The sequence below is a fragment of the Blennius ocellaris genome, assembly GCF_963422515.1.
Source record: "Blennius ocellaris genome assembly, chromosome: 17".
Taxonomy (NCBI): domain Eukaryota; kingdom Metazoa; phylum Chordata; class Actinopteri; order Blenniiformes; family Blenniidae; genus Blennius; species Blennius ocellaris.
Window position 1 is genome coordinate 8,469,152 of NC_137666.1, and position 9,203 is coordinate 8,478,354.

A 9,203-nucleotide genomic window follows, 5' to 3' on the forward strand; every position below is an offset into this window, starting at 1 on the left:
ATGTATAGATAAGTCTGCTATTTTATTGGTGCAATGATGAATTAAAAAAAAATTGTACTGCTTTTTGCAGTTTTCAGAGAAACAGCAATGGGTTGAAAGCAATGCTCTTTTTTTGACATGCACTTAACTTAATGGGGCACAATGGCGAAGCAATGGCCGAAGCTCACACAGGATGACTTGTCCTGTTCTGTGTTTCTGCGACAGCGCCAAGGCCACTTCTACTTGGACTTGTGGAATCAATCACACTCTCTGCTCATCATTACACTTAGCAGTGGACTCTCATTCAGAAGTAAATGCTTAATGATGCTCTTTGTCTGGCAGGTTGACCAAAGCCTTGACTCTCAATGAGCTGGTTTGAGCACTGAATCACTCCAATTTAGGAATGTGGCACTTTTAATCTTCCAATATCGTTCTTGCCTCTGGAGACTTTCTTGGGTGAACTTGTGCAAGTGTTATTAATCTTCAGTGCACAGGCAATTTCTCTAAAAGCCCCTATTTGTTTTTTATGGCTCCATTGAGAAAGGAGGGTATAGCAGCAGAGGGGGAGACTGTAAACAAGGTATGCAGGCAAGGCAAGTTATGTCCCTGTCAGCATTCAATGCTAGTCTCTCCTTCTTTTTCTCACCCTCACTCTGCTTCCCTTCAAAGGATTAAAAAGAGGAAGAGGGGAGTTTTCAGAAAGCAAACTGAGCAAACTAGAGCGTCAGCATGAATTCACCCGGACTGAGAAATGATTGTTCAAACAGGGCAGCCCTATCTCACTCCTGTTAGCGTATGGAGAGGGCTGGAGCTGGTCTTTGTGTATTGGAGAAGCAGGCCTTGCAAGGATGATGCATGAAACATGAAAAACATCATTAGTTCATGTTGAAATGTGCGTTGATGTGTATACCGTTACCTCAATCTGCCAAGTTAACATCTCTGTCTCTTAAACTCTGTTCAAGGACAAACACATTGTGTCCACCTGATTGACACAGAAAGGATTCATTTGCATTTATTGCTGCTAATGATGCATAGTGGAAAACTAGGTGGTCCGGGAGGTCGGCAAAGACTGGAGGAGAAATAAATGCATCGAAAAAAAATTGTAGTGCACTGTGCTTTGAACGATTTTACTTTTATTTTTCCCCCATGCATCTACATGGTCTTCATCATCATGCTATCCCTGGTTTGAACTGCAGCTCATTTGGTGGGCCACCTTCAGGCTCAGCAGCCATTGTCCACTGTGTGGGAAAACCGCAATTATGATATCATTAGAGCAGAAACTGGTACCTACAAAGCAGGAGACCTAGAGGGAGCCGGTAGAAGAATCTCAGTAGGATAAGGATAGCAGGGACTTTGCTGCAGAGTAAGTTGCCCACCAATTACCATGAAACAAGACAAACAGCCATTAGAGGAGACCATTAGGCAAGAGAGAGAGCAACCGGGGGCTTGTTGGGCTTAACAGTTCATCAGGTTGTGAAAGTCACACACACACGAGCACACGGTATACGACTGTGATAAATGCTCTCCTCTGCAAAAGTGAATCAGTGTTGTATTTGCCATATCCCATAATGTTACATTTTTAATGATCATTAAAATGCACACAAGATATATTCATGTCCGATAGGAACACTATACTAGAGATTTATCAAACATTAAAGCCAAAGAAATTCATGAAGTTCAATAAAGCTTCACAGTAACTGCGACACTCTTCAGTCCTTTACTTAATGTGGTGCTCCCAAAAGAAACATAGTAAGAATAGTGGAATGGATCATTGGTGAAAGTCACAACCATCACATCCAATCGGTTACTTGAGATAATTATTGATATACACAAAGTACTGTTACATCATCCCAAAAACATTTGGTATACCATTATAGTGAAGAACCTTCACAGGCTGTTTTAACTTTTGCAAGACAATGACTTTTCCTGTAATGTTTTGTAACTTGTACTGTAGCCTTGTTTAGTTTTCCTGCTGAATGACCTCCTGCTGCACCAGTGTCTTGTTCCTCTGCCACGCTTGAGGTATAGATACAACCTGAAGCGCCACCAGGGAGAACAAAACAATTACATAATCTTCCTATCTCAATAATATGGCACTATAAATACATTTGACATCATAATCTATTATGATTTAGTATTTTTTAATCAAAATATGGCTTTTGGTAAAACAAATATATTTTACTGCTCCACTGTAATCCATTATTTCCAAATCCCATTAATTGGGGACCCATAATTTCTTTTTCTTTTTTTTTTCAAAAAGCCTTTTCAAACACACCATTTTGAATGAATACACTTCTTCTCTTGATGATTACTCTTTCACACATTCACTTCAAATTAATGAATAAAAGCTATTGTTGGTCTGTCATGAGATTAGTTCATTTTATCTTACCAATGATGTGTTGAAATTATGATCCTTTATCATCTTAAGCAGGGAGCGCAGAGAAGCCGAACAACCAAGATTACAAAAAGAAATTAATCAAATAAGCCAACATATAAAGAACACCTAATGAATGGGGAAACTATATTTTAAATATTTTCACTTGTTTGTGGCTGTCAATCTCATTCCTTCTTTTTTAACACTTGAATTAATTTCCACTAGATCTAATTATTGTTTTGATCCTAACTCCTAAGTACCGTATATTCAAGCTGCAAACTATGATTAGAACAGCAGGCAAAATCTTTAATATTTTCCTCACCACTATTACTTTTCCCATCTATAAGGAGGCATCAGTGCATCTTCACCAAGGGTTTGAAGACTCTCTTGGTTCTATTTGTTATTACTTGGAATGTATTTCCAATAAGTTCAACCTTAAAGCTTTTGATTTAAAGTTGCCTGTTTGCATTACTTTAGTCGGAAGCTCAAAAGGCCACAGGAGTTAGAAGGGAGTTTCAACAGCAAAGGTTTGAGTGGAGCAATAGAAATTGTCTTTTTGAGTTCAGTGTGTGTGTGTGTGTGTGTGTGTGTGTGTGTGTGTGTGTGTGTGTGTGTGTGTGTGTGTGTGTGTGTGTGACCTTCACACACTGCTTTAGCCTCTTTGGCAGGACAGTAGCACACTGACAACAAAATGGCCTCAGTTTGATGCCAGGTGATTCTGTTTGAAGTTTACATGTTGCTAAATGCGCAAAAGCGCAAAACGCAAAACAATTTTTTTTTCCTAAGGGTGCAAGTCCAGGCAGTTGTGTGTGCTCTCCTTGTGCCAAGTGTGTGTTGGAAAAGGTTCCAACCCACAACCTTGATCTGGACTAAAGTGGGCAGCATGTAATTAGGCCGTATAAATATATGACTTTTAAAATGTTGTCGTCACTTCGAAATACCCCCACATAGTTTTGGACAACTTCATGCAATGCACTTAAGTAGTTGGGGAAACGTAATCACTTTTCACAACTCTTTGAAACAGGAAATAGGAATCACACTAAAGCCGAGTTGTCATCATCAATAATATTCATGTAATACAAAGATACATGAAGATTCAACAGTGGTGATGTTTTTGTTCAAATTCTTCATGGAAATGAACTCTGAATGTGATGATAACTATTTGCACACAAACACTCTTTCATTTTATCCAGTTGTTACAACAGCTGGGTTTACATGTACTGTATAAGACCAATCAGCGTCATGTCACGCTTGTCAGGTCAGCCATATATAATTTACCTGAAATTAATGATAACCTTATAGCGCCTGCCTATGCCACCAGGCAGGAGGGCTGCCTACCATAGGTGCTAAAAGCTTTTCCCCCGGTGAGAAGTACATCTCACTGGATATTGGCATGGGAACGTATGTTTCTTGGTCTTATCTTGCATTCCTACTGATAATTCTTCTTTAACTTTATATTTACAGTATTAGAGGCAAGAGTAATGGGAGTGCAAACATCCAAGTTTGTTGATTCTGCACATAAGACCAAGCCTCATGGGACCACAGCACACACGTAAAACTATATTGTAATACCATAAACACATCAGCAGTATTCTTTAATGGGGAATCCATTGGACATGAAGTTTGGAGAAGCTTGGAGTGAGAGGGATTACTGGTATAATGCCTCTTTAGTACTGATCGCTTGAAAATTGTTCTCTGAGAGCGATCATCAAATACTGTCATAAAATGGCAAATGTCAGAAATACCCAAAACATAGCACTGCCAGCTTTGTTTTTGTTCCAAACAATCGCAGTTGGAGTATCCAGACTGTAGTCGGCTTTCCCCTGAGTCCTGATATATCCAAAGGCATATATCTCTTCAAACGGCAGGGCAGTTGGCAAGAATACTTGATATGGGCACACAATTGCAAGGCCTCCCTCACAAAGCCACAGTGTATTGATCTTCATGCATTATAGAAGCAGCTTTGAGGCCAGCTGATATTGGAAGACACAGTTTGCACCCCCCACGGAGCACAGAGCCTAACATGCCCACTGGACCATGGCAGCAACAATCGGACACAGGCCTAGATGATAAACATATGGATAGTACAGGGTTCCTCTGCACTCGAGTTGACAATTGTCTGCATGATTATACTCATTGTAGATCACTGATTACCAATTGCGCATGTGTCTTTGAAGCTGTCAAATGACCTTGATTTTAATTTTACATAGAATTAATTCAACTCTGGGCTATTTGCTGTGTAGAAGAGCAGCAGATAATTACACATTCATAGAGAATCCTTCAAACTATACAATCATTAAAACAGACAACACACATCTATCAGGGCAGCCATTTCTCAGCAGAGTAATCAGCTTCTAAAACCCTGATTTCCAAAAAGGAAATGGCAGTACAACTTGCAATTGTTAAGACATCTTGAATGCAGCATACATTATGGGCCAGTGTGTCCGTTTGTGTTTTCAGGCTTTTTCTTTCTCCTGCTGTATGAATGCTTCATGCCTCCCAGCATGACCCCACCGATGGTGCTTTCAGAAGCCATGGTGACACCGAACCCTCTGAAGAATTGAGCTTCACTGTCACCCACAGGTCAATGTCACATGAACCTGAATGTGTGAACAGTGACACCAGTGATCCCACTGGGGCACACAAAAGGTGGTCTTTATTATTTGTGTGGACATGGTGTTGAGGATAACTGGGAAGGGAAATTTTAGTGTTTGCAATTCTATTTTCGATAATCCTATACAGCTAATTGTGTACATTAAGCCCCCCCCTCCAAGCTAATAGAAAGAATGAAAGGAGAGGCATGAATTTGAGTATATCTGTTTTTAATCACTTTTAGCAGAGTGAGTATATCTGTGTTTGTGGAAGTCCTTAACCCTTCACTAAATACACTAACGATGATTCCCAGGTGATGAAACTTTCAGGAGTTTGGCTGATGTGCTCTCGGTGACAATAAGAAGTTCATTTTCGGTCACGGCTTAACTCCCTTTTGGGATATTTTATAATACTCTTCAGCAACCTACAGCCAACCGTGTCTCCTGAAAATTGCGTAAACATACAAGTAATTTGCATCAACTAATACATTTTATGCAATGTAACACGGTCTGCCATTAAGTTTCTTCAAACCCATGTTTGCCAAGTCCATTTTTACATATTTGGAGAATGAAAATTGGATTGTGTTATACTTTTTTTCGGGTTTAGTTTTTTTCAAGCACTGTAGAGAAATGTAAGTTTGCTGTTTCTATCCACTGACTTCCTTGTGCGTATAAGGCCCATGTAACAGAAACCACAATTTATTGTTAGAGAGCATTGAAAGAAGAACACTGGATGTTTTTAAGATATTATTCAGGGTGGAAGATCTACTAATGGCAAAAAAAAGTAATTTATTTGATATTACCTGATTCCTTATTCCTTATAATTCCCAAAAATAATAACAGGGAAACTGAGTGACAGAACCAAATTCATCTCAGCAGATCCAGACTTGAAAGCGTCATTTTTTTTTGTATATCTGAGATCATTTAATGAAATAAAAAAAAGATGAAATGTCAATGTTGACAGCAAACACGCAGATAATGATCGAAACACAGAGCTGTGCGTGACAAAACATACTTGCAATGAATTACATTTCCAAGCTCATTCAAATAAGTGTTAGTCTGAGTGTGATGTGGAGAGTTTTAATGTCTGCCACTGTCTTGTGTACATGTTTTTTAATCAAACTATTCAAATGCATTCTCCCACTTATTCATGCACACAATGACACACTCAAACACAAACAGAACATCCCTGCGGCGACAAACTGTGGCAGAGCAAATGTAATTTGCTTTAATTTTCTGAAAAAGAAAAAACAACATCATGCCTCTCATTCACCTGACTGATGTGGGTTTGTTCTGTATATAAAACATTCAAATAGAAGGAGACAAGCATCTATAAAGCCTATATATTTCAGAGTAAATTCCCCTAAGTGAAGATGATTCTGGGGGATCCAATGAAATACGGGCAGATGGAGGCAGTGAAGGTGGGGGCAGGATGAGTTGGGGTTTTTTTTTTCTTTCTCCCTCTCTCTCTCTCTCTCTCTGTCTGAGAATGATAAAAGTCATATTTGTTCACATCACATCTGCCTCTCCTTTCCTGGAGCGGGAAGCTTAAAGCCTTCCTCTCCGGTGTTCCTGACATCTTGGCTCCATTAATTGCAACATTTGCAGCCGTATTGGTATTCAGGTTAGACCCTGGGAACAGATGGCATTTAACTTTAAATATTATTAAGACTTCCCTGCATTTGCGATCCTGGGTGGGGGTTATGAGGACAAGCAGACATGCAAGTAAAATTACCAGAATTTCCATAACAGCATGAAAGAAAGTAATACAAATTGGTATTTTCTAACTATCACCACTTATGTGTTTTTGTTCCATAACAATCACCATCCATCAATCCAGCTTCAATGTTGCTTCATCCAACTCATGGTTGTGCAGGCTGGAGATGTTTCTCATTGCGTATGGGAGAAACACAGAGACACACACAAATTCACACCTGCAGGCAATGTACAGGCAGCAATTAATCTTAAATTGAACTGTTGTTTTGAGACTGTATGAAAAATACCCAAATAAAACTCATGTAACCGTACATCCCATACCCATACATAGGGAGAAAATGCAAACTCCCAAGACATTCATATTAGGAGTATTTACCACAGCTCAACTCTGCCATGCAATATTCATACCAGGATGATAAACCATTTATGTAAAACTTACTTTGGATACATAATGTATGTTGTTATTTTAGATGCCCATATTTATCAAAAATTATAACTGAGGACAAAAATATATAACATTTTTTGAGGGGTTATTCTTGTCTCAGGATAGTATTGCTCATGAGTTTTGAAGTTTTATTCATATTGACATCATAAAAGATCTGGTATGCAAAGATGTTCTGTGAAGACTCTCTGAAGGTTTCCTTTTATTTGTGTGTACGTGTTTGTTTGTTTGTTTGTGTGCTTGCTTGCATGCGTGTGTCTTGCAATAGCAACACAGAATATGTAATCATCATGTATTTTACTGGTTTTAGTGTAACACATTAAAAATCATAAGTACGCTTTCATGCCAGACTCACAATGACAGCACGACATTTAGAAAAAAAGACATGTTCAAGAATGGAAAATAACTCTGAAGAGCCACCGCATAAAATTACACCCTGCGTCACCCCATGGTGAATGTGCATTCCTCAGAGTCTGCTTTGAAAAGCTTTTGAAATATATATATATATATATATATATATGACAGACAATCTGAGAGGCTCTGCGGATGCACTTAGCTGTTGGGTGGTAGGAGAGGTGTCGTAGAGGTGGGATGACATGGAATGACTGGAAGGCGCCACAGTGGGAAGGAGGAGCAAACACTGGGGAAAGAGAGGATAGAGAAGAGGGGAGAATAAAAGCAAGCTGTTACTTTAACATTGTGTAGGGGCTGCTTTTGATGACAGCCACAGGGGGGGTAAAGTGACATAGGTGTCTTAAGTGTGTGTGTGTGTGTGTGTGTGTGTGTGTGTGTGTGTGTGTGTGTGTGTGTGTGTGTGTGTGTGTGTGTGTGTGTGTGTGTGTGTGTGTGTGTGTGTGTGTGTGTGTGTGTGTGTGTGTGTGTGTGTGTGTGTGTGTGTGTGTATTTTCGTGCGAGAGTGAGTAACTGCATTTTTGTTTAAATGTATTTGTGTTCCCCTATCGACTTTAGAGAAAAAGAAAGAGAGGAAGCCACTCTTTTTTTTCTATATAGGTATCTGTTTCTGTGTGTGACGGGTGTTTGTGTGCCAGCGAGAGGAACAGAAGGAGAAACTAGTGTGTTATGAGTGAAGGAGGGCAATGTTCTTGAGCATGCACTGACATGCCACATCGTATTTGTCACATCTGAAGGGAGAGCGTCCATGTTCCCTGGTGCTCTGACCCTGCAGTCGGACGGCGCTGCCTTAGTCCAGCTTACAACAGTCATCCATCGTCGAGATTTTGAGGCTGCAGATTACTAAGCCCCCAGCAACCCGACTGGCAACATCCGGGGGTGCCCAGTGACGGTCCTCTACTCATCATGCATACTCTAATTTGAACTCCAGCCAAGCAGGCGAGGCATACAATGTGTAGGCAACTCTGTGTGTGTGCAGGTGCGCATGAAAATGGCTAAATATCACATCCCTCATCAAACTTTGTAATCATTTTTCAGCTGATTGCATGGCAGCTCCAACGTGTTCGCATTCACCATCAGCGCTGAAGAGCAACCCTCCCACATAAAAGCGGCAAGGTTGGAACCATAGGAGGTTATTAATCCATGAATAGAGGTGATTGCTGTCTGGCTTCAGGTGAATCGTCTGCTCTCCGTCTTTTCAGTTCTTAACAGGTGCAAGAATAACTGCCTTAGTTACCCAGGAGACAGTGATTTGAAAAGGGGAGATGAATCCGCTCCTGGATCGTTCGTGTTAATGGGAGAAGGCCAAGCTTTACTGTAAAGTGCAGGCTGCCACAATAACGGTTGGTGACATTTTGTGATGGATGTAACTCTGGCTCCATGTTTGTTTGAAATAATAGTTTGAAATAACATACCCAGGCTGAAGGCATTTATTGTATCGTTTAGCTGCAGTATGTTTCAGTGGTTAGAAATGTTTGACGCAAAAGTGCACTGCATCTCAAAATAATACAACAAAGAGATGGCTTCACAGATGCTATACCATTAATCTTTTCCTTTCACCTTTACCCACATGTGAAGGACTATCGACAGTAGTGGAGGACAAGCAGGCTGGTGTGTGTCGTTACCCCACTCAGATTGAGATTTAATTCACAATGTAGGCATTTGTCTAATATGCTCATTTACAGCAATC